This window comes from Sapajus apella, unplaced genomic scaffold (genome assembly GCF_009761245.1).
Source record: "Sapajus apella isolate SASKATOON/1434 unplaced genomic scaffold, GSC_monkey_1.0 scaffold23, whole genome shotgun sequence".
Taxonomy (NCBI): domain Eukaryota; kingdom Metazoa; phylum Chordata; class Mammalia; order Primates; family Cebidae; genus Sapajus; species Sapajus apella.
Window position 1 is genome coordinate 23594060 of NW_022436963.1, and position 24628 is coordinate 23618687.

The window sequence follows — 24628 nt, forward strand, 5'->3', positions numbered from 1 at the left end:
AGAGAGCCTCTGCTTTTTCAGTAGAGAGCCTCTGACCCATAACCATGGCCTGCTGTTTCTTAGAGAATAGTTTCTGCTTAAAGAAATTGATCCTCTCAGCTCTTGGGACACTGGGCAGCATCTGGGGCTGACAGAGAGCCCAGGAAAAAAAAAATTCTGGCTTTCCGTGGTGCTGTTTCTGCACCCCCATGAGCCATACAGACATTATCATCTTCTAGCTGTCCTTACATGAAAAACGCGGGAAGTTCTGCAGGAAAAAGAACAAGAGAGCCCTTTCTTCATACCATTTTCTTGGCAGCTGTGAGTGACTTTGAGTAACCATCCTCTGATACCTTATTGAATGTGCTGTAGGGACATTGTTGGGGACACAGTCCACTAACATCCCACAGGCCTCTGGGTCCACACCCTTCCAGATTCATCATTAAAAAAAAAATACTGCACGTGATTCATGTTTGTTTTTAAATGTGAACATTCTAGAAGGTGATGATTAAAAAGTGGCGTCCCTTTGTTAAGTGTGTTGACTGGGTGTGTATCTTTCCAATCCTCTTCTCCAGGCATGAGTAAACACTAACTGTTATTTATTCTCTATCAGTCAGCCTATCCAGCTATCTAGCTGTCATCAGTCTATTCAGTCAACTGCTTAACCATTTGAAATGTACACCCGCCTGCCAGGAATGAAGGAGGCATATACGGCAGGAAGCCATTTGATTGAACACTCAACTGTACAATATAGGATTCTTCCTGGTGCAAGTAACATAAAACATGACTCAAACCACCTTAAGCAAAAAATGAACAAAGAAAACTATAGGCTTTCCTAGCACAAAAGTTTAGGGGCCGGTCTAATTTCAAGTACAGCAGGCAAGGGTCCAATGACATCATGTAAATCCTGTGTGTCTCTGTCTTCCCCTCCTCCCTTCTTTCCCCACATTGGCTTCATTCTCCGGCTCCAATGCCAGAGGTTGCAGGGCCCATGCCCTTTCAAGTTCAAGTCCAGGGGAAATGTGAAGAGCCCCAGCACAATTCTCACTGCGTCTCACTGTCTCAGGCCACCCTTTCTAAAGGAGCCGATCCCCTGTACCTTGTTACTCCTATTTCCCATTACTCTATTTTCTTCAAAACTCTTATTACCTATTGAAATTATGCTATGTATTTGTTTCTTGTTTATTGTCTGTCTGTTTCCCACTGAAAAATAAGCTTCTCCAGAGCAGCATCCTCATCTGGCTTGATCTTTGTTGCATATCCCAGCTCTTCTCAATACATATTTGTTGAATGAATGAATGAATGAATGAGCGAGTCACCGAGGCCAGGAAAATACCATGCACTGACTGGCCAGGCTTAAGTCACGTGACCCCTCTGCAAAATACCTGGGATGAGAGTTGAGGAGATGGTACCCCAAAGAAAAATCAGGATACTCTTAGCAGAAGAAAGGTGACTGGAATGGATGTTGATGGGTAAAAGCTGCAAAGGTCCGCCACATCAGCTGAGCTTAGACGCGTGTTTCCCAAGTGTGAGATGAAATACTCTAGTGCTATGTTTGAATGTTGGCTTTGCCACTTTGCTTCTTTAAAGTTTGACTTCCTTCGTGAATAAAATGAGAAACAGACCTAATTCTTCTGTGATAATTAGAAATAATATACACTAAGTGACCAATAAACAGTGAAGATTCAATCAACAGTAGCTTTTACTATTTCGTTGGCCCTGCTTATCTATTCTCCATTCCTAATGATCATAGCTTTTTGGTATTTTAAACAAATCCAGTGCAGAGCACATTTTGAAGACCCCAAAGAGAAAGGAATTAAATGTTGGTTAAACGGTCACTCTGCATTTTGAAAGCAAATTTATCAGAGAATTTGGCCCTAGTTTAGTGTCTCTCTGATACTGGAGACTACCAGTAAATAATGATTTGAGGGGATTCCCAGCCAGGCCGATTTTTAAAATATTTAGCAGCCGGGTGCGGTGGCTCAAGCCTGTAATCCCAGCACTTTGGGAGGCTGAGGCGGGTGGATCACGAGGTCAAGAGATCGAGACCATCCTGGTCAACACGGTGAAACCCCGTCTCTACTAAAAATACAAACTATCAGCTGGGCATGGTGGCGCGTGCCTGTAATCTCAGCTACTCAGGAGGCTGAGGCAGGAGAATTGCCTGAACCCAGGAGGCGGAGGTTGCAGTGAGCCGAGATCGCGCCATTGCACTCCAGCCTGGTAACAAGAGCGAAACTCCGTCCCCCAAAAAAAAAATAAAATAAAATATTTAGCAATTGGCCCAACTGGGCATTGACCAATTATAATGATCACGGGATCAATCAGAATAGATACCGGCCTCACGCGGCATGTCTAACTATCTTCGGATGCATTTGTTGGAACCAGTCTAGCCAGGAATCACTTTTGGTCAACCCAGCATCTGGTCACAGAGCTTCACATGAGGAGAGGCCAGGGGCTCTGCTTCACCACCATCCAGGGAGATCTTTTCCACCCAATTTATGACCAAGGTGTAACTTGGCATTTGTGATGCTGGGGATGATGGCAGCCCAACCCCAGAGGAAGCTCCCGGGCTTCCCCACATCGAGCCACAGACTCTGACCCTTATATCATGCCTGCTCAGCTAATATAACCACACAGTCATTCCTTAATAAGTTTCACTTTTAAACCTGTCCACGGTGTTTCCCTCATAGCCAGAGTTTGCTTACAATTCTCGTCTCATCAGTACTAGAAAGGCAATCCTTACTTTGACCTAAGCCCGGAGAAAGTTTCATTTGGTCAACAGTTTGATGATAAGAGATAAAAGGAAGAGTCTAGAAATGGATAGCCAGTGGAGAAATATAATTTTCTATTTTATACCCGTTGATGTATTCTGCGTTGGCGACAATAGTCTTATATCACTTTCCTGATTTAAAAAGAAAACAATATAGGCTTTCTTTTTATTAGCTTTAAAAACAAAGTCATAATGAATACATTTCCTTCTAAAAGAGAGGTCAGCAAACTTTTTCTGTAAAGAGCCAGATAGTAAATATTTCAGGCTTTGCCGGCCATATGGTCTCTGTTACAAGTACTCAACTTTGCCTTTCCAGAGCGCACGCAGCCAGAGGCAACACATACACAGATGGGCGTGGCTGGCTTCCAGAAAAATTTTAGTTATTGAGGCTAAAATTTGAATTTCATGTAATGTACACTTTCCCAATCAGTAGTAAAAACTATTCACAACTTGTAGGTTACACAAAACAGGCAGCAGGCCAGATTTGGCCCACTGGTCATAGTTTGCCAACCCCTGCTGTAAAACAATAAAATCGTAGAGATAAGATAAAAAGTTCCCTTTAAACTTTGTACCAATTTCTTTCTTCCCTTGCCTTCAGTTGTTGTCATTTATCTAAATTCTGCTACTTTTTATTTTATTTATTTATTTATTTATTTATTTATTTTTTTGAGACGGAGTTTTCGCTCTTGTTACCCAGGCTGGAGTGCAATGGCGCGATCTCGGCTCACTGCAACCTCCGTCTCCTGGGTTCAGGCAATTCTCCTGCCTCAGCCCCCTGAGTCGCTGGGATTACAGGCGCGCACCACCATGCCCAGCTAATTTTTTTCTGTATTTTTAGTAGAGACAGGGTTTCACCATGTTGACCAGGATGGTCTCGATCTCTTGACCTCGTGATCCACCCGCCTCGGCCTCCCACAGTGTTGGGATTACAGGCTTGAGCCACCGCGCCCGGCCTCTGCTACTTTTTAATATGGAAAATTTCAGACATATACAAAAGCAGGGAGAATAATGTAATAATCCTCCAGGTATCTATAACCCTGCTTCAACAATGACTAACTCAGCCAGGCACAGTGGCTCACACCTACAATCCCAGCACTTTGGGAGGCCAACGTGGGTGGATCATGAGGTCAGGGGTTCAAGACCAGCCTGGGCAACACAGTGAAACCCCATCTCTACTAAAAATATAAAAATTAGCTGGGCGTGGTGGCACATGCCTATAGTAGCTACTTGGGGAGGCTGAGGCAGGAGAATCACTTGAACCTGGGAGGCAGAGGTTGCAGTGAGCCGAGATTGCACCACTGCACATTCACCCACTATTCCTCATTCACAGTATTTATTCAGACGTCTTATTATCCAAAACTATTTATCCATGTGTATCATGTTTATCAATAAATCTTTTTAAATTTATCCAGAGTAAATGTATCCATTTATGATATTTATCCATAAATACTTTTATAGGCAGTTTTAATGGTAATACAGTTGACTCGCAAACAACACAGGTTCAAACTACACGAGTCCATTTTTCTGTGGATTTTCTTCCACCTCTGCTACCCCAGAGAGCAAGATAAACTCATCCTCTTTCTCCTCATCAGCCTACTCAGCATGAAGGCAATGAGGATAAAAACCTTTATGATGATCCACTTCTATATATCCACATATATTTACTAATGAATGGTATATATATTGTCTCTTCCCCAATAACACTTTCTTTTACCTACCTTACTTTATTGCAAGAACACAGCATATAATACACGTAACATACAAAATATGTGTTAGTCAACTGTTATCAGTAAGACTTCCAGTCAACAACAGGCTACTACTAGGTAAGTTTTCAGGGAATACATAGAGTTTTGACTGTGTGGGGTGTTGGGGTCCCAATCGTTGTGTTGTTCCAAGGATCATTTTAAAATATTGTTATCAGCTGGGCACAGTGGCACACACGCCTGTAATCCCAGCACTTTGGGAGGCCAAGGCAGGAGGATTGCTTGAGCCCAGAAGTTTGAGATCAGCCTGGGCAACACAGTGAAACCGTGTCTCTACTAAAAGTTTTAAAAAATTAACTGGGCATGGTGGTGCTTATCAGTACTCCCAGCTACTCAGGGGGCTGAGCTGGGAGGATCACTTGAACACAGGAGGTCAAAGCTGCAGTGAGCTGTGATTGCACCTCTGTACTCCAGGCTGGGCGACACAGTGAGACCCGGTCTCAAACATATATATATATACACATATATAAAATTATCACACCTAAATAACAATAATTTTAATTTAAAATGTGTTCTGAGCAGAATTTCACAAACTCCTTAATTAACACAACATCACCTATGACTCCATTACAGGGAGTGGTTTCTAAAGCCAGACAACCTGCTCTTGAAATATGGTGCCACCATCTAGTAGTGATGGGGTATGGGAAAAGGCACTCAACCTCTCTGACCTCAGTTTTCTTATCTGTAAAAGTGAGGATGTTAAAAGTATGTGGCTCATAACTTTGGTGTGAGAATTAAATGCCTTAAAACATGGGAAGCGCTTAGAACAAGGTCTGGTGCATAGTAAGGGTAGCCAAGTATTAGCGATACCATTAACTTGTAGCTCCTGCTTACGTTGTGAGTCCTCATGGTAGCAAGTACAGAAGCACCCTGGACAAGCTCAAGTGAAAGATGTGTTGGGAAGTTAATGTTCATCGCCAGGGATCGCATAGAAGCTAAAATAGGAAGCAGAGCACAACCAGCCCTATACAGGAAAGCAGGAAAGTCCAAATCAGGGCTATTTGGACTTTCCGCTCTCCCAGTCCCCGCATTGGCCGTTCCCTCCCAGTGAATGTCTGCTTTGCTTTCTTTTTTTCTGTCCCTGGCCCTGCATGGCTCACAGTCCTGACCATCCTTCCTGACCTCTTAGCGAAGCTTCCACCATGAAGTGCCAATTGTCTCTGTGTTTCTTAGAGTTCAAATCCTTGAGGGAGAATCAATGGACTGGCCTTTGGTCAGAGGTGAAGTGTCCATCCCTTGGCCTACAATGGGGGATAAGGGCCCAAGGTCATAGTATACCACGTGACCATTTCAGAAGCCCTGGTGAGCAGCCGAATCAATCTTTGAGGAAGGGCTGGGTTATGCTGTGCTAACAGTTATCTGAAATCTCAGTGGCCTGAAGCAACAGCAGTTTATTTCTCATTCATAGGCACATCTATCAGGAAGGTCCGAGGGTCTCACTCTTCCAGAACCCAGGCTGCTGAAGCAGCTCCCACCTGGAACCCTGGCAGGGGCAAACAAGTCTCTGGAGAGAAACCACATTAACTCTGAAAGCTCCTGCTCTAAGCTGGTCACCATCTGCAAGTGGGCAGGAAGCACAATCCCATCATATGCCCAAAAAGAGAGACAGCCGAAGTATTTGTGGACATCCTCATGCATAACACAGAGGCGATGACAAACAGCTACCATCTATGTCCTCGTCATATCAGTCTGATCCTGTACATAAAGGCACTCAGAGAAATCCATGCAACCATTACTGTGAAAGTAGACGATCACTTTCTTCCTGGATTGAAACGACCATTTTAAGGGCAGTAGAGTTTTTTCTTAAGGCCAAAACAGCTGTAACACCATTAAGGTTTTCACTTTGGACTCATTTTTCATCTCTTAAGTCATCAGGATTACTTGAGAACCTCTCTTGGTGCCTCCCATTTCTCTTAAGATAAACAAGTTGAAATTAGTCAGAGTAGTTAGAACAGACCTCAACCCCTGGCGGGTGAGTAATTGCGTACCTTTCTGAATGAGGCTGGTGTTTTCTTTGACAATCATTGCACTGCCTACTCAAATTCTGTCCGAGCTCTTAGTGTCCCAGCCGTGCCGCCCCATTAGAGGTATTCACTCAGATTTTCCACATCTTCTGAATATTTCCCCCTCGAACTCATCCTGTTTTTGATGTACCACTTCTTGAATGTGTGTCTTCCAGATTTTTGGTGTTTTAACCAGTAAGACAACATCTGTTTTATTGCCTGAATAAGCCTAAAGCCAGCTAGCTCTGTGCACCATTTTTCTTATGAGAAAGTCGCACCGGCTCATTGCCTGTGTAGCAAGGCCAAAAGTTACACTCCTCACCTCAGATGTGCAAAAAGTATCATTAAAAGAAAAATGTTCCATTAACTGGCCTCATTTAGCTCTGAAGTCCCCATTCCTGCTAATGGTGGGGAAAATGTAAACTGGATGCTTGGAGATCATTCTGCTTCTTCTGGCTTAAAATCATTTTCAGGTGGCCAATTCCAGTTCAAATTCCCTATGGGGTCTGTTTCTTTCACCTTATGAGTTTTCCAGGATGGACGTTGCACTCACCCCTGTAATCCCAGCACTTTGGGAGGCCAAGGCAGGTGGAACACTTGAGGTTGGGCATTCCAAACCAGCCTAGCCAATATGGTGAAACCCTGTCACTGCTAAAAATACAAAAATTAGTTGAGCTGGGATTACATGTCTGTAATCCCAGCTACTAGGGAAGCTGAGGCATGAAAATCGCTTGAACCCCAGAGGCAGAGTTTGCCATGAGCCAAAATCGCACCACTGCACTCCAGCCTGGCCAACAGAAAAAAAGAAAGGTTTTCATCTTTCCTATTATTTCTCAAGAGGGCATCTGTGAACAACCCAAATGTCCATCAATAGTAGAGTAGATAAATAAATTGTGGCATAATCACACAATGGAATAGTCCCCAGCATCACGGGGAAACAGAACTGCTACCCACAATGGCATGCATGAACCTCAGAGGTATAATGCTGAGTGAAAAACACCCCAGACAGCAAAGACTACATACTGCACGATTCCACTTCTATGAAGTTCAAAACCTCACCTATCATGATCGAGTTACAAAATGCTTATGTTTGGCAGAGGGTATAACTGGAAGAAGGCACGAGAGAGCCTTTTAGAGTGCTGGCCTGGCCTGCATCCTGATTTGGGTGATCGGTACGTAGGTGTACACATAGGTGCACATGCATTGAGCTGTATGCTTAGCATTTGTGTACTTTGCCGTGTGTTGTATCTCAAAAAAATAGTAACCACCACAAGGACAGCTTCTGGATACAGGAAAGAACTTAACCAGCTTTGAGTGTTGGAGGAGGAACTGCTCATTTGTGGAAATCCACTGGCCTTCCTGAAGAGGTCTTTCCATGTGGTCACCTTGTCCTTTGACAGCACCTGCTGAGGAGTGTCTGGTTCCCCTACTCACATCTCCTTTGCTGTAACCTCCTGTGATGAGCTCCTGGGCTCAACTCCAGACCTCTGGTTCACCGGCCCTTTTAGCATTTCAGCCTCTACCCTCCTCCAGCTTGGAAACGCTTGGGGTTCTAAGGCCCACTCCCCACTAGGCCTTGTGAACGAGGGGCTGTGCCTCCGCTGTGCCAACAGGGCTTTCTGCTTACCCCTCTTGTCTGACAGCTACTGCCTGTGATGTTTCCTCTCTGGGGGCCAATGCCCTCCCATTTCCTGGAGCAATCCTGGGAGAAGGGAGGCAGGGAAATAAAGTGTATTGACATGTACAAAAATAAGGCACACTGAGAGGTATTTTAAAATCTATGATATTCCTTGCTCTTGATTTCTTTTAGGTAGAGTCTGGTTTGTTTTCATCATGTGACTTGGGTGATTCAAATCAGCATGCTTAGGATAGAATCACAGTCTTTTAGCAATGAAGAGGTTCTTAATCATCATTCCAAATTCTAAGAGGGACGATTTCCAGTTGTGTGGTACTAAGGGTATGAATACATTTATCGTCCTGCTTCCCACCCACCCCCCCAACACACATAAACATCACTCATCAATCATGATGACCGCCAAAAAGATGCCTCCCGACACAGCCACAGTTCTAAATGCCCCAAGGCAGGGTTTTAGCCTCATTTACTTATTTTACAGATAAGGAAATTGAAGCCCAAAGCAGAAAAATGACTTATCCAAGCCCATGACAAAACAGGGACTGATTTCGAGTTCTGTGAGATTTGTATGCCACCCTACTAACTTTTGGTGTAAGTTTGAGGAACTAAAATGAGGCACTGCGAGGGAACTTCTGTTTCTTACTGAATTTCTGCTTTTTTTTTCTGGCAGTACAAGCTGTCCCGTTCACTTCCTCTTTCTCTCCCTGAGAGTTAGCAGACAGTGTGGTGCCAGCGCCAGCGCTTCCCTCTCAAGCAGAGGGGCAGTAGAGGCCTGTCTGAGGACTTGCTGGCAGACACACCCAGCACGGACCTGCCCTATTTACCCATACTCTTCACCGCCTTAGACAGATACGCAAACACTCAGTGTCTGGCAAATCCCCCACTACCCTCCCCGCCAAGTCTCATCACAGATCCATAAAAGACAGGGAAAATACACCTAGATCTGATTTATTTCACTTTAGATGCAAAGACTCCTCCATCCTAACACTCCCTGTCATTCAGATACAGACAGCTGGATGCTGGCAGCATGTGGAGCAGCGTAAGTGAGGAGGAGATTCAGCGCAGTGGCTGGGAACACAGGACTGAAAACCAGTCATTCATGCATTCATGTAAGCACTCATTCATTCATGCATGCAAGCATTCAAGCGTTGGTTCATTCATTCTCCATTCCGGTGTTTATTGAGCTCTTACAATCGTTGGGTCCATTCTGGGCATCAGGTAACATTCTGGCAAACACAATAGATGTGCTCCCAACCTTGCGGATTTACAGTCTCTAGACTGAGCTCAAAACCTGGCTCTGCCGCTGAACGCCTATGTGGCCTTGGGTGAATTGCTGAATCTCTACCTCTTCATCAATAAAACAGAAAACTGGAAATAGAGATGTGAAGGGTAAGTGTAAAAAGGTATAGGAAGGAACTAGCCCAGTTCCTGGTATATAATAAGTGCTAAGTAGGTCACAGTTACTATTATTGCTAAAAATTTAATATTCCATTGGAACAATCCCTAAATCCATATACCAACAACCTGGACATGAAGTTGTGGCTAAGAACTCTATTTTTCCAAAATTATATATAATAAACCAACTTTTTCCAAAGATGTATAATTGTATATCATAAATCTAATACATGTATATATGGCATATATCATAAACAAAAAAATACCTATGTGTATATAGTACGTGTGTGTGTACATGTGTGTATTTCATCTGGTCTGATATCATAATTTATATCTATCTATCTATCTATCTATATATATATATATTTTTTTTTTTTGAGATGGAGTCTTGCTCTGTTGACCAGGCTGGAGTACAGTGGTATGATCCTGACCTGGCTCACTGCAACTTCCACCTCCCAGGTTCAAGTGATTCTCCTGACTCAGGCTGCCAAGTAGCTGGGACTACAGGCGTGTGCCACCACGCCCAGCTAATTTTTATATTTCTAGTAGAGACAGAGTTTCACCATGTTAGCCAGGCTGGTCTTGAACTCCTGATCTCAAGTGATCCCCCGACCTTGGCCTCCCAAAGTGGTGGGATTACAGGCATGAGCCACTGTGCACAGCCGATAATTTCTATATTCTAAGGTAAGACAATGATACTTTGTATGGATACACACTTTTAAAAGAGGTTTGGGCCAGGTGCAGTGGTTTACACATGTAATCCCAACATTTTGGCAGGCTGAGGCAGGCAGATTGCTTGAGCTCAGGAGTTCAAGACCAGCCTGGACAATATGGTGAACCCCCATCTCTACAAAAAATACAAAAAGTGAGCTTGTGGTACGCACCTGGGGCCTCAGCAACTTGGGAGGCTGAGATGGGAAAATCTCTTGAACCCAGGAGGCAGAGGTTACAGTGAGGTGAGATCATGCCACTGCACTCCAGCCTGGGTGACAGAGCAAGACCCCAACTCAAAAATAAATAACTAAATTAAAATAAAAATGAAAAAGGCTTGGAGAAAGAAAACATGACATAAGCCACGAGTCTTTTAATATTCTATTCTCTTCCTGGGCCTCCACTCTTGATAGACACTTTACCTTATTTAGCCTCTGCTGCCTGGTCTTGGAACCTCTAAATAGATGGGTTATTTCAGGCTGGCCAAACCCTCGAAATTATTTGCTAGCAGCATTTTGGAAACGTATCCCCTTACTGTGAGAAACAGCAGCCAAAGCAAAGGACTGTGCAGTTGCTTCCAGCCCCCTTCCTTCTGGGCCTCCGCTTCGGCTGCTGGGTGCAGCTCACAGAAGGCGCTGCAGGCGAAGGAACGAGTCTGGTTTTGAGGTCTCTGCCAAATGTGTGATCCGTGGAAAGTTAAAAAGCCACGAGAGCCTCAGTTTCCCCATTAGTAAGGGGGGTATCAATGTAACTTTGCACAGTTATTGGGATAACTGACTAAGTCAATAATAAAAATAGTCACTCATAGATGGCAGCTAAGGGCTGGGTGCGGTGGCTCACACCTAGAATCCCAGCACTTTGGGAGGCTGAAGCAGGTGGATCACCTGAAGTCAGAAGTTCGAGACCAGCCCAGTCAGTACAGCGAAACCCCATCTCTACTAAAAATACAAAAATTAGCCAGATGTGGTGGCATGTGCTGTTATCCCGGCTACCTTGGAGGTTGAGACACAAGAATCTCTCGAACCCAGGAGGCAGAAGTTGCAGTGAGCCGAGATCGTTCCACTGCACTCCAGCTTGGGCAATGGGGTGAGACTGCATCTCAAAAATAAATAAATAAACAAACAAATGAATAAATGGCAGCTAAGGACTAGATAAAACTTCTCATTACAAATTGGGGATTACTCTTAATGCACAAACTTCCTGGGAAGGGTGGTGGGCTTTACACATGGTGGGAGTCTGTGACATTCCTGGCCTTTTCTACAGACTCTGTACATGAGGGAGGGAGGGAGGAGGGGAGGGAGGGAGGGAGGAGGGGAGGGAGGGAGGCAGGGAGGGAGGGAGGCAGGGAGGGAGGGAGGAGTAGACAGAGCCCACCACACTTCAGGTGCAGGAAAGGCCCCGGATGGAGGGGGTTACAACACAGGAGCTGGCCAGAGCACCAAGGAGATATTTCTACCGCAGTTCGGCCTTGTCTCCCTCTGGGTTTGGCAGGGTTCCTTAAAGCTCATCACAAATCGACAGGGTAAGGTATGGTTCTAAAAAGATGCTGCTGTCATCAAAACTAAACATTTTAGGGGCATCAACTTGCTGATTTCCACTTGCAGACTTTTCACAGGGTCTTCCAAATGGCCCAGAAAATGCCTACGCACACAAATAGCTTATGGCTCCAGGGTTCTGTATACTCTGAAAAGGCTTTCCTACACTTTTTTTTTCTTTCAACACTATTTATAGAGTCTGGAGTCTGCTATGTTCTAGGTGTCATCTGTGGAGCTGGGAACCCAGCAGTGAAGAGAGAGGGCAAGTCCTTGCCTTCTTGAGCTTGATCTCTTGGGAGCATTCAGAGTGAAAGGTGTGCAGAGACCCAGAGGCAGGCCAGCTGCTACAATTCCTACTCTACACATGAGGCTCTAGAAAAGTACATGGCCTACCTACAGCCACCCATCAGATAAAGTGAAGACCTAGATCGTGAACTTGGTCACTCATTTATTTCAGAACTGTTAGCACTCATGGAATAAGATAATGTACCCGAGTTGCAAAGCTATTTGTTCCAGCTTTCCCACAAACCAAGGGTCATCTGTTACCGGTTATATAATCATTAGTATTAATGGCTAATATTTACGGAGTGCATGCTACACACCAGGTGCTGCACTGAGAGTTTTATGAGGATTCCCTCATTCAAATCTATCAAGAAATCTATGAATGAGCACTGTTAATATCCCCATTTACAGATGAGGAAATTGAGGCTTAGAAAGGTTAAACTTACCCAGGGAGACGTAGCTAACGTGCAGTGGTACAGGAGAATAGAGCTTAAGCAGTCTGACTTTCAGCCACTAAACGACTTTTTTGAAATGTAATGCCCAACAGAAAACAATTCTAGCAATAAGTGAAGATATGGCTTCTCCAAAGTGACCCTAGGGAAGGGCACAAGCCTGGGGCTGTCCGCCAAAACTGAGCTCCAAGAAACTTTTGCGACGCCCAGGATTAGGGCCAAGGTTGGCAACAAGGAAGACAGCAAAGTGTGTCCAGAAGGAGCACTGGGAGAGCCAAACATACGGCATCACCAAGGCCAGCTCACAGGGCTGGACAATGAAGTCACTGGGTACAACGTTTTGGAAAAGAACTAGAGACCCAGGATCAAGCAAGCAGCCGGGATGGGAAAGACACTGAGGCTGAGAGAAAAGGGTGGAGAAAGCGGAGTGAGGAGCTGAGAGGATGCGCAGCCTCACCTGGGCTGCGGAGAGGGACCCGTCACCTTCGGGCTCTGAAATTTACAACGTGCTTCCCTACAGCTTCACCTTTGCTCTCCCTTTCCACCCTGGAGGGAAGTTTTCCTCAATGCCAGCCTCTTTGGAAGCAGGCTTTCAGGGGTGCAAGAGGAAAGTTATCTTTATTCAAGAGGATTCCAAGAAACAAAGGCAAGGACGGAGATTTTTAAAGATTTTGTGAAACCTTTGGGTTTCGGGAGCTTGATATAGCTGTGAAGAACAAGGGCTTTAGATTGAGATAGACTTGGGTTTGAATTCCAGTTCTACTTGGGAACCATGGGGCCCTGAGCAAGTCATTACTCTGTTGGTGCCTCTACGTACTCATCAGCATCGTGGGAATTAAAAATATCTATAGGTTATTAGGATTAAATTAAGTATGTTATGGTATGAGAAATTTTTAGTCCAGAGCAAGCACTCAACAAATAAAAGGTATTATTATTGTTACATGAGTTTTATTTTGTTTTTCAGACAGGGTCTCATCCTGTCGCCCAGGCTGGAGTGCAGTGGCACGATCATGGATCCCTGCAGCCTTGACCTCCCAGGCTCAGGTGATCCTCCTATCTCAGCCTCCCTAGTAGCTAGGACTACAGGCACACACCACCACACCCAGCTAATTTTTGTAGTTTTTGTAGACATGAGGTTTTACCATACTGCTCAGGCTGGTCTCGAGCTCATGGCCTTAAGCAGTCTGCCCTCTTTGGCCTCCCAAAGTGCTGGAATTACAGGTGTGAGTCACCATACCTGGTCTGTTATGAGTTTTAAAAGCATCTTCTGCAGTTTGGCAGTTTCTTACAAAACAAACACACTCTTACCATATGATCCAGAAATCGTGCTCCTTGGTACTTACCAAAGGAGTCGTAAACTTATACCCACTCAAAAACCTGTACATGGATATTTGTAACAGCTCTATTTGTAATTGCCAAAGCTTGGAAGCAACCAAGATGTCCTCAGCGGGTAAATCTAAAAAGGCTACATACTACATGATTCTAACTACATGTCATTCTGGAAAAGGTAAAACAATGGCAGTCGTGAAAAGATCAGTGGTTGCTAGGGGTTGTGAGGAGAAAAGAATGAGTAGGTGGAACACAGAGGGGTTTTTTTTGTTTTTTTTTTTGAGACGGAGTCTTGCTCTGCTGCCCAGGCTGGATGCAGTGGCGCAGTCTCAGCTCACTGCAACCTCTGCCTCCCAAGCTCAAGCAATTCTCCTGCCTCAGCCTCCCGAGTAGCTGGGACTGCAGACGTGCACCACCATGCCTGGTTAATTTTTGTATTTTTAGTAGAAACGGGGTTTCACCATATTGGCCAGACTGGTCTCGAACTCTTGACCTTGTGATCCACCCGCCTCAGACTTTCAAAGTGCTGGGATTACAGGCGTGTGCCACCATGCCTGGCCGCACAGAGGGTTTTTAAGGCAATGAAACTCTTCTGTATGACACTAAAAGTGGGTACATATCATTATACATTTGTCCAAATCCAGAGAATGTACACCACGCCAAGAGTGAGCTCCGCTGTAAACTATGGACTCTGTTAATAATGATGTGTCAATGTAGGTTCATCAGTTGTAATACATGTGTCACTCTGGTGGGGATGTTGACCGTGGGGGAGGCTGTGCATGCTTGCGGAAAACAGTGGGCACATGGGAACTCTGTACTTTCACTCAATTTTGTTGTGAGCCAAAGCTGCTCTAAAAAATAAATCTATTTTTTTAAACTCAAATAAATAAATAAACTAAGGCTACAGTTCCTAATTGAGAGGTGGGAGAATTTCCTGATGTCATCTTCTCCCTGAATCCATTTCTGACCACCCCAACTAAATTCATATTACCATTATTTTTATTTTTTGAGACAGAGTCTCACTCTGTTGCCCAGGCTGGAGTGTAGTGGCATGATCTCGGCTCACTGCAACCTCCGTCCCCCAGGTTCAAGTAATTCTCATGCCTCAGCCTCCTGAGTAGCTGGGGCTACAGGTGTACACCACCATACCTGGCTAGTTTTTGAATTTTTAGTAGAGACAGGGTTTTGCCATGTTGGTCAGGCTGGTCTCGAACTCCTTACCTCAAGTGATTCACCCGCCTTGGCCTTCCAAAGTGTTGGGATTACAGGTGTGAGCCACCACATCCAGCCTCACAGCCAAATTATTAAAATACCTTTCCTTACTCAGGATTCTCAGTGCATTGCAAATACTCTGGCCATCATTTTGATTACATTATTAGAGGATTGATCTTATTTGCTTTACTATAATCTATAGGAATGACAGTGCGCTACTCAGTTCTCTATCTTGCAGCGCCTTCACTATGTCTGGCATGTGGATGGTGCTTAAAACACATAGTTTTGAATTTAACCAATATATTTTATTATAAATTTCTGTACTGGCCAATAAAGTAGTCAGTAGCCACATGTGACTATTTAAATTTAAAATTAATTTAAAACTAAGTTTAAAAATCAGTTCCTGCCGGGCACAGTGGCTCATGCCTGTAATCCCAGCACTTTGGGAGGCCGAGGCGGGTGGATCATGAGGTCAAGAGATCAAGACCATCCTGGTCAACACGGTGAAACCCCGTCTCTACTAAAAATACAAAAAATCAGCTGGGCATGGTGGCACGTGCCTGTAATCCCAGCTACTCGGGAGGCTGAGGCAGGAGAATTGCTTGAACCTGGGAGGTGGAGGTTGCAGTAAGCCAAGATCGTGCCATTGCACTCCAGCCTGGGCGACAGAGCGAGACTCCATCTCAAAAAAAAAAAAAAAATCAGCTCCTCGGTTGCACTGGCATACTCCAAGGTCTGCATAGCCACATGCAGCTAGTGGTGGCCATACTGAAAAGCTCAGATATGAGATGTGTCCATCATTTGCAAAACGTTCTATTGGACAATAGTATCCTGGAACATTCTTGTTCAACTTTTTCATCTGGCCCTTGGATTTAGGTTATCTTTGCAATGTTTAAACTTTATTTTTAATTTTTAAAACAATATTTTCACTGTTTGAACTGCCCAGACTGTGCTCTCTAAAAACTATTTACCACTCAGAGAAACCAGGCTCCTTAGATAAATGGTTGATTCCAATCTAAAGCAAGAAATGTATAATATAAGCTATACCTAGTCAAATAAAAAAGCTATCAAAGACTACTGGGGTCATGTCAAAAAGACTCAGGAGTCAACTTGTAGAAGCTCCCATTAGACACCAGTGAGACCATCTGAGCATCAGTAAGATTCACCACAAAGGACTGAGTTGTATTGCATAAGTTAAATTTCATGCCTTCATAATGACAGCGAAACAAAAATAAACAAACTCTCAAACCCTTTGGAAGACGACAGTTAATTTTTTTAAAACTGGTAAGTAAAAGGGAAAAGTCAAGCATTTATCCTACCTTTCCTGTATGAATTGTTCCTCAGGGTAATTATAAGTGGCTGAGGAGAAGCCATTTCTGTCTATAGACGTATTTCAGCTAGTAAATAAAAAAGGATAATTGGAGTATGGCATTTTGCAAACCATACTGAAATAATGGCCCCAGCAGATGATCATCAACGTCTGCTAACATCAGAGGGAGACAAGCAGACATAAGGGTCCTGCTGTGGTAAAACAAACCTGTGAAGCCAAATCTAATTTGAGTGAGACCAAGCCCAAGGATCTGTCAACCAATCACTAGGAAATGTGGAAGAGGGAGGAACATATTAAATGACACTACTGAGATGAAACCAGGAAATCCAGAGCTTGGGAAACTTTATGGGATACAGAGAGAAAAAAATAGGTGAAGAGGGAACCTGCAGACGAAAAGAAACGGAAGGGACATCTGACGTAGCAACCAAATGCCATGCACAGACTTTATTTGGATTCTGATGTAAACATATCAATTATAAGGAAGAAAGAGGAACAGGAAGAGAACTGGAGGCATTTAAATACTGACTAGATATTTGGGTATGTTAAGAAATTATTATTGATTTTAAAGTATGATTTTTGTATTGTGGTCATGTCTTTTATAAAGGATTATCTTTTTTAACTTAAATTTTTATATATTAAAAAAAAATTATTTTTGTAGAGATGTGGTCTCACTATGCTGCCCAGGCCAAACTTCTGGGTTCAAGTGATCCTCCTGCCTTGGCCTCCCAAAGTGCTGGGATTACAGGTGTGAGTCGTTGTACCCAGGAATTTTTGTCCTTTAGAGACACGTATGAAACATTCCCAGATGAATAATATGATACTGGGATTTATTCAAAATAATCCAGGGTGAAGGCACAAAGCAGGTGGGGAGTATAGGTAAGATTGCCCATGAGTGGCTGATTGCTGTAGCTGGGCTTATTGTATATGTGTTAAAGTTTTCATAATAAAAGCTTCATCTCTCTGATTTAGTCTGTGTCTTGCCTGGCTCAACTCTGTGCTTTTTAAAAATAAATTCTCCAGATTGGCATTGTTCTGTTCTAATTTTGACAAGTGGAGGGGCTTAGGCATGAATGTGCTGAAGAAAAACCAGTCTCTGAAAACATCCGAGGGCTGTTTAATGAAAAATTTTAGGAAGTTTTTCCCAAATGGCAACCTTACTTTCTGCTGAGGTTTTCTTCCTTCTCAGGGTATTCAAATCCACTAAACAGATTATCATTCCTCAAGAAATACACAGATTACATTATTCCAGAAATTTGCAGGTAATCCTAGAGGGGTTTCAAAGGGCAAGGGGAAGTGTCTTCTCCTCATCTTCATCTTTCCCCTTCTCCTCTTTCAACAAAATGTAGAGAAACTCCTCTTTGTACTCCACCCCTGGCCCCATGCTTGAGAAACACCCCTTCTGAGGAATAACTGATGCTGCCTTCTGGGAGAGCTTCCTCTGGCCTCTTCCCTTTTCATCTTCCAAACATGTGTCAGCATCAAGACTTAGAAGCTCAAGCCTGGAGGTTGGAGGAGGCTCCTCTTATGGGTCAGACTCCTGGGCACAGGTGAGCATGGTTTTCTAAGACTGCATCTTTCAAAGAGGTTGAAAGGTCTCTGTGGCATGGGACCAGGGTCTATCTTCGCTTTTTCTCCCAGGAAGCCTGACCACCTCTTTTGATTCCTATTAAGTAAGTTCCAGTCATTTTCCAGACCCACTCCTATGATTATCCTTTGTGAGCCCGCTGGAGTTCCAGATATTCTGACACTCTTCACTTACACACCTGCAGACAGTCTCATGGTATGTCTCAAGCTGTTGTGGCAGACTGCTAGCTGTCCCCCCATCCCCTGCCTTCTCTCTATCCTCTCCTCCTTTCAGTGTAAAGACCGCCCAGTAAAGACTACATTTCCCAGCTTTCCTTACAGTGGGGTGTAGCCATTAGACTACTGGCCAATGGGCAGAGAGAATAGCCAAAGGTTCTAGCCAATGGGCTAAAGAGAATAACGCTGGTGCCATTTCTGGATCTCATCCTCAGATTAAAAAGGTCCCTGTTCCCCTCTTACTGGTCAGGAAATGGTGAGAAATGGCCTCCCAAGCAGAAGCCTTGTGGTGAGAACAGTGATCCAACCAGCTCTGGATTGCTACCTCTGGACTATGACAAGAGAGAGAAATTACTTGCATCTCGTATACACCACCACAGCCTCAGAACTCTGTAGCAACAGTTTGCCCTGTACCTCAACTAATATAGATGGCTAACTACAATCACTGGGTGTGAATTTTACCTGGGCAACTTGGGCGACACTAAGCATAGCTTTATTACCATTTACCTGAGGTAGCCCCTCCCCATCACCTTCTTGTCCCAATTTGGTATCTGCAAATCTGTGTGGTGCAGTCACTTTGATAATGTGTCCATAGCTATACACCCAAGGATCACTTCTTGAGGCAGAAATTTCCAACATCTTCTCTTAAAAATCAAGTGACAAGGAGGGTTTTGAAATACCTAGCAGTGCTGGGCTCTATTCCTACTTTCCCAAGTCCCTAGGGCTTGTGTCTTTATGGCTCTTTCTTAGAAAGAGCATTTCCTACCAAGAGCCAACAGATTGGCCAACACCGGCAGATGTACTCCATTACATCTAATAATGGGACTCAAGCACTTTAGAAGCTTTTACTAATTGAGCCACTGAATATCCCTATGAAGTAGGTAACTATTATTGTCCCCAATTACTGTCAAGAAGCTGAGCTGCAGAGACATTAAGTGGCTTGCCAGAATCGTGCAGCGGAGTCCCAGGCAGAGCAAGTTCCCGAGTGCAGGATGAATTTCAGCCCCAATCAGAGGAACTAGGATTGGCCAGAAAGTCAGTCAGGAGACCTGTGTTCTGGTGGCAGCTCTGTCATTAACCTCCGAGTGAAAGTCATTTTCTTTTTCTGTGTTCATGTGCGTGTGTGTGTTAGAGTATGTGTGTTTGTGTGTGAGAGCATGTATGTAAAAGAGAAGGCATGTCTGTGTGTGTGTGTGCTTGTGTTTGTGTGATAGTATGTTTGTGCGTGTGGTTTTGTGTGGGTGTGCATGTGGTTGTGCATGTTTATATGTTTGTGTGTGGGGTGTGTATGTGGAGGGTAGTGTGTGTGTGTGTATGTGGTTTTTTTTGTGTGTGGGTGTATGTGTTTTTGTGTGTGTGTGGTTGTGTGTGTGTGGTTGTGTGTATGTGTATGGTTGTGTGTGTATTTTTGTGGTTGTGTGTGTATGTGTATGGTTGTGTGTGTGTGTATTTGTGTGTGTGGTTGTATGTGTATGGTTGTATTTGTGTGGTTGTGTGTGTGGTTTGTGTGGGGAGTGTGTGTGTGTGGTGGGTTGTGTGTGGGTGTATGTGATTTTGTGTGTGTGGTTGTGTTTTTGTGTGTGTGTGTGGCTGTGTGTGTGTGGTTGTGGTTGTGTGTAGTCTGAATAATCCCCCCTTCTTCTGGGGTTTTTCCCACTGAGCGTGGAAGTGGAGTTCCTCCTGAAAGAATAGGCATTCCCACTGCTGATCCTTCTGGGAGAAGTTAATCCTGAGACAGGAAGTAAGGATTTAAAGAAGAGAAAAGTTTTTATTGGACCAATACTCCAAGGTGAAGCATCAGTGTGAGTCAAGTGTGAGCCTTGAGTGAGTGGTTTCAGAATGGAAATGGGGAGAGTGGCCTGAGGCTGGTAAAAGCATGGTCTGCAGGGGGTTTGAGGAGTTGGGAGGTGGCTCAGGACACAGGGCGAGGGAGGACAGGGAATCCACTGCTCCTCTCGGCCAAGGTGCAGACCTCGATGAAGGCGGTGGTCACCTAAGGCCAACGTAGGAATGGAACAGGGCTAGCAGCCTGGAGAAGGGAAACGTGAGGGACTGTGCCCAAAAAGTGCAAACCAGTGCCCTGAGAAACAATCTGAATCTACAGGGAAACTGAGGAGAGGAAGTCTTCCACCGGGAACTCACTGTGGACTATGCCCTAGCAATTTGGAACAAACAGAAGGCACAGGCTATTGTGGCATGGGACACAGAGGTGCTTTGTACAAAGAGACAGAGGACAAGTGGATGCCTTCTAAGCCTCCTTCTTGCTGAGCTGTATACACCAGAGTCCAGCTGGGCTAGAAATTCTGCCCCTAGACCCCTGGGAGAGTCTGACCAAGGAATTTCACCCAACTGTCAGTTCACCCTGGCCCTGGGCATTGTCTACACCAGCCCTGAGTCAAGTATGACCAGCTAAGGTTGGGCTTAGGGCCTGCATTGCTGGGGGGCTGAAAATGGCCAGGGTCTGGGGCTGAGAGTCTGTGATCTCTCCCTTCTGTTCCCAATAATTTTTTTTTTGAGATGGAGGGAGTCTTGCTCTGTCGCCCAGGCTGGAGTGCAGTGGTGTGATCTCAGCTCGCTGCAACCTCTGCCTCCCAGGTTCAAGCAATTCTCCTGTCTCAGCCTCCCGAGTAGCTGGGATTACAGGTGGGCGCCACCACTCCTGGATAATTTTTGTATTTTTAGTAGAGACGGGGTTTCACCACGTTGGTCAGGCTGGTCTCGAATTCCTGGCCTCAAGTGATCTTCCTGCCTCAGTCTCCCAAAGTGCTGGGATTATAGCCATGAGCCTCTGTGCCCAGCCCCCCAACTTTTAAACACGAATTTAAATTAATTGCCTAATTAATTGTTGTCTACAGTTTGATGGATTTTGACAAATGCCACCACCACCCCAATCAAAAAACATCTTCATCCACCTTACAAGACCCCTCATGGCTCTTTCCAGTGAGTCCCCTCACCCTTCAACAACCAACCAATATTCCGATTTCTATCGCCAGAGTTCAGTGTCGTCTGTTCTACAACGTGCTATAAGTGGTACCAAACTCGACATCCTCCCTCTCTCTCTCTCCACTTTTATCATGCAAATGATGTCTGCAATTACTTTCCATGAGTAAGCCGGTCACATGAAGACACACGGCCTTAGGCTCTGCGTCTCGCCCAGCACACCAGCCTGTGCAGTTGTGGGTTTGCAAATTCTAACCACATGAAATTTTGTTTCTGGCTTAGCAGCAGCCGGGCCAATCTCTCCCCTCCCCGCTTCTGAAGTCCTCCAATCTCAGGGCCTGCTGACCCCCTGCTTCCCGGCCCCAGCACGCAGCAATCGCCGTACACTCGGAGTTCCAGCGTCCTGAGAGGTTCTATTTTTGGCTAGAATAACAATCCCCAATGCAGGCACAGAGCTGTTCAGCTTAATAGCTAATAATAATATTAGCTACCATTTAGTGAAGGCTCTCTCTTCAAGACACCGAGCTTAGTGTTTGCATACATTATCCTATGTAATTTTCACAGCCTCCCAGTGAGGCATTATCTCCATTTTACCAACTAGAAAACAGGCTCAGAGAGGTTAGAAAGGGGCTTCGAAGCTTTTCATGGGCAAACGACTCACCTGGGGATCTGTTAAAATGCAGCTCCTTACTCAGTAGGTCTGGGCTGGGCTGAGATTCTGCTTCTAATAATAAACTCCCAATTGGCGCTGATGCTGCTGGTTCAAGGATCACACTTGGAGTAGCAAGGGGTGAGATAATCCCTCCAAGGTCAATTACCAGAAAAGGGACATTCCACAATATGAATGTCTGCTTTCAAAATGTTCCTTAAGTCTGTTTAAGTAGCAGGAGAAGAAAACAAACAAACAATCTGGGGCAGAATTCGTTTTCCATTAGGCAAGAGCTTTTGTTGAGCAAAACCTCTCAATGAGATACCTAGGTGGTGGAAAGCTCTCCCTCCAGGCAAGGCAGAAATGGGCTAGAAATGAGACAAAGAGATAGCTAAAGTACTCTTCAAGGGAGGTGAACAAGCAACTCTAGGGGCTGGAAGCTGGGAAGAGACGAGCAAGAAGGTGGGTGCGGAGCCCACACGGAGGAGAGGAAGATGAGCCATCCCTGGAGGTGGGAAGGCTGTATGGACTCTTACAGTTCTAGGTGTTGGCTCTGCTGGGTGAGAAGCCTTTGATGTTGTTAGGATCGTTCAGCAAAGTCTGTTACACACCATAGCCTTGAGCTGGTGGAAGTCTGGAAAGAGGAGAGATTGGGGTGGGGTCTGAATGACCCTTGAATATGGAATGTATGTGTGCAGCAGGCAAAGATGGAGGCATCAACCTAAAAGGAAAGTCAGAGCTTGAGGCAGTGAGGAGATGGGAGCCCCTCCCGTGACCCTTCCCCCACCCCAGTCTCCTGAGAGAAATACAGAGTTTTCCACTGCACTTGAGCTGGGGGTTCAAGCCGAACTTGTTTACAATTTTAAGGGCAGTTACCATAAGATTTTACATCTTTTATTTCATTTATTCCATGTGACAACCTTGGGAGGTGAGAAGCTAGGAGTCATCACCCCCATTTTACAGAAAGCACGGCTGGGAGGGCGAGCTTTGGCACTGTTCCCACAGCCACACAGCTGCAGGGAGTGTATCAGAGATGGGGCCAGAAGTGTGCTCTGAACCCTCCCTGTGAATCAGAATCTCCTGCGGAGATTTTACAAAGTACCAGTTTGCCTAGATCCCGGCCAGGCCATCTGCATTCTGTTTGTCTGAGCTGGGCCCAAGCATCAGGATGTTTCAAAAAGATCCTCATTGGCTCCAGCGTTCAGGCAGGAGGAGAACCCTGCGCTAGATGATTCATGTCAGGTGCGTAGCTCGGCACCTGGTTCGGAGGGGGCAGTAATAGCCCGGTTAGCATCAGCTGCTGTGGATATTTTCACTACGCAAACTCAAGCCCTGTGACACCATGCTGTCAACCACTGGTTCTCAGACTCTACCAAGCATTTGGTAGAGTCTGAGAACCAGGAGGGCTTGTTAAAACACAGAGAGCTGGCTTCGCCCCCTGAGCTTCTGGGGTCGGAATCCAGAAGATGCCTTTCTGATGAGCTGCCTTTCTTGATGCTGCTGTTCCAGGGCTCACACTTTAAGAACCAGCTCTGTAAACAAAGCAAGGCAAGCTGACTCAAAAAGGCACATGATTTTCAGTCTTTCCAATTTGGGATTAAAAGGCCAGACTGAGTGGGGCCCTTCCAGTAGCCTGCCATGACAGATGGGAGGGCTGGGTGTTGGGCGACCTTTGGCAGGTACATCGTCTCGCAGGTGTGAGGTATGACTAAGACATTGCTGGTTCGTGGCCGACATTCTGGGCCCGGGTCCTGCATTTGATGGCTGACAGGAGGCTGAAATGGATAGAAAACACCTGTAGCCTAGGCAACACAGTCTGGCTCATACAATTAGAGATGACTTGAAAAAGAGAACAGTGAGGAGGAAGGGAGGAAATGAATGTGTATAAGAAAAGAGGAGCTCAGCGTCAAATGTTCTGTATGCTGGCATGCTCATGCACGCTCTCACAGATGCACGTAGACACGATTGCATATTATACGTATTCTTTCAACCTGGGCTGAGAAAGAGGAACCAAGACAACTGTTCTGGAACCTACCTGGGCTTTTCTGCTCTGAGGCAAGAAGCCAGACACTGTCCCATTTGAATTGCCGTATATTGGGTCATGGGACCATCCCCCATCACCACCGCCCTGACCACAGTCTGGTCCGATCTGCTAGCCCCAAACTGCTACGTGTAGACATAAAGGAGGCCAGCAGCCAATGAGGAGGCCTGGTGCAAAAACTCTGACCGACGGAGCAGCCCTGCAGTAGACAAGCAGGAACTATCCAAGTTAGGGCTTACCCTCTGGGGACACTGAGTGGAGGGAAACAAGCTAAGGTGGTGGAAAGGGAAGACAGGAAGAGTAGGAGGGGCTGAGTCATCAGTCAACAAGTTTTTTGTTTGGTATTTTTTTCTACCATAAGCATTTTTATTTTATTTATTTATTTTGTGGAGACGAGGTAATGTTGCCCAGGCTGGTCTTGACCTCCTGAGCTAAAGTGATCCTCCCTCTTTGGCATCCCAAAGTGTTGGAATTACAGGCATCAGCCACTGTATATGGTGGTGGCTGATGCCTGTATTTTTATTTTTAAATTAAAATTTTGTTTAATTTTAAATTTGGTTTTTATTTATTTATTTATCTTAGAGCCAGGGTCTTCTTATATTGCCTAGCCTTGATTTGAATTCTCAGGCTCAAATGGTCACCCTGCCTCAGCCTCCTGAGCATATACCATCACAACATTTCAGGACAGTCTTAGAGCAGGCAGTCCCTTCTGGGGGAGTGACGAGATGGCCAGGTCGCTGGAACTGCTGATGTAACCTGACCCATATTCCATACTGGCTTCTTAACCATAAAGCTTTCTGG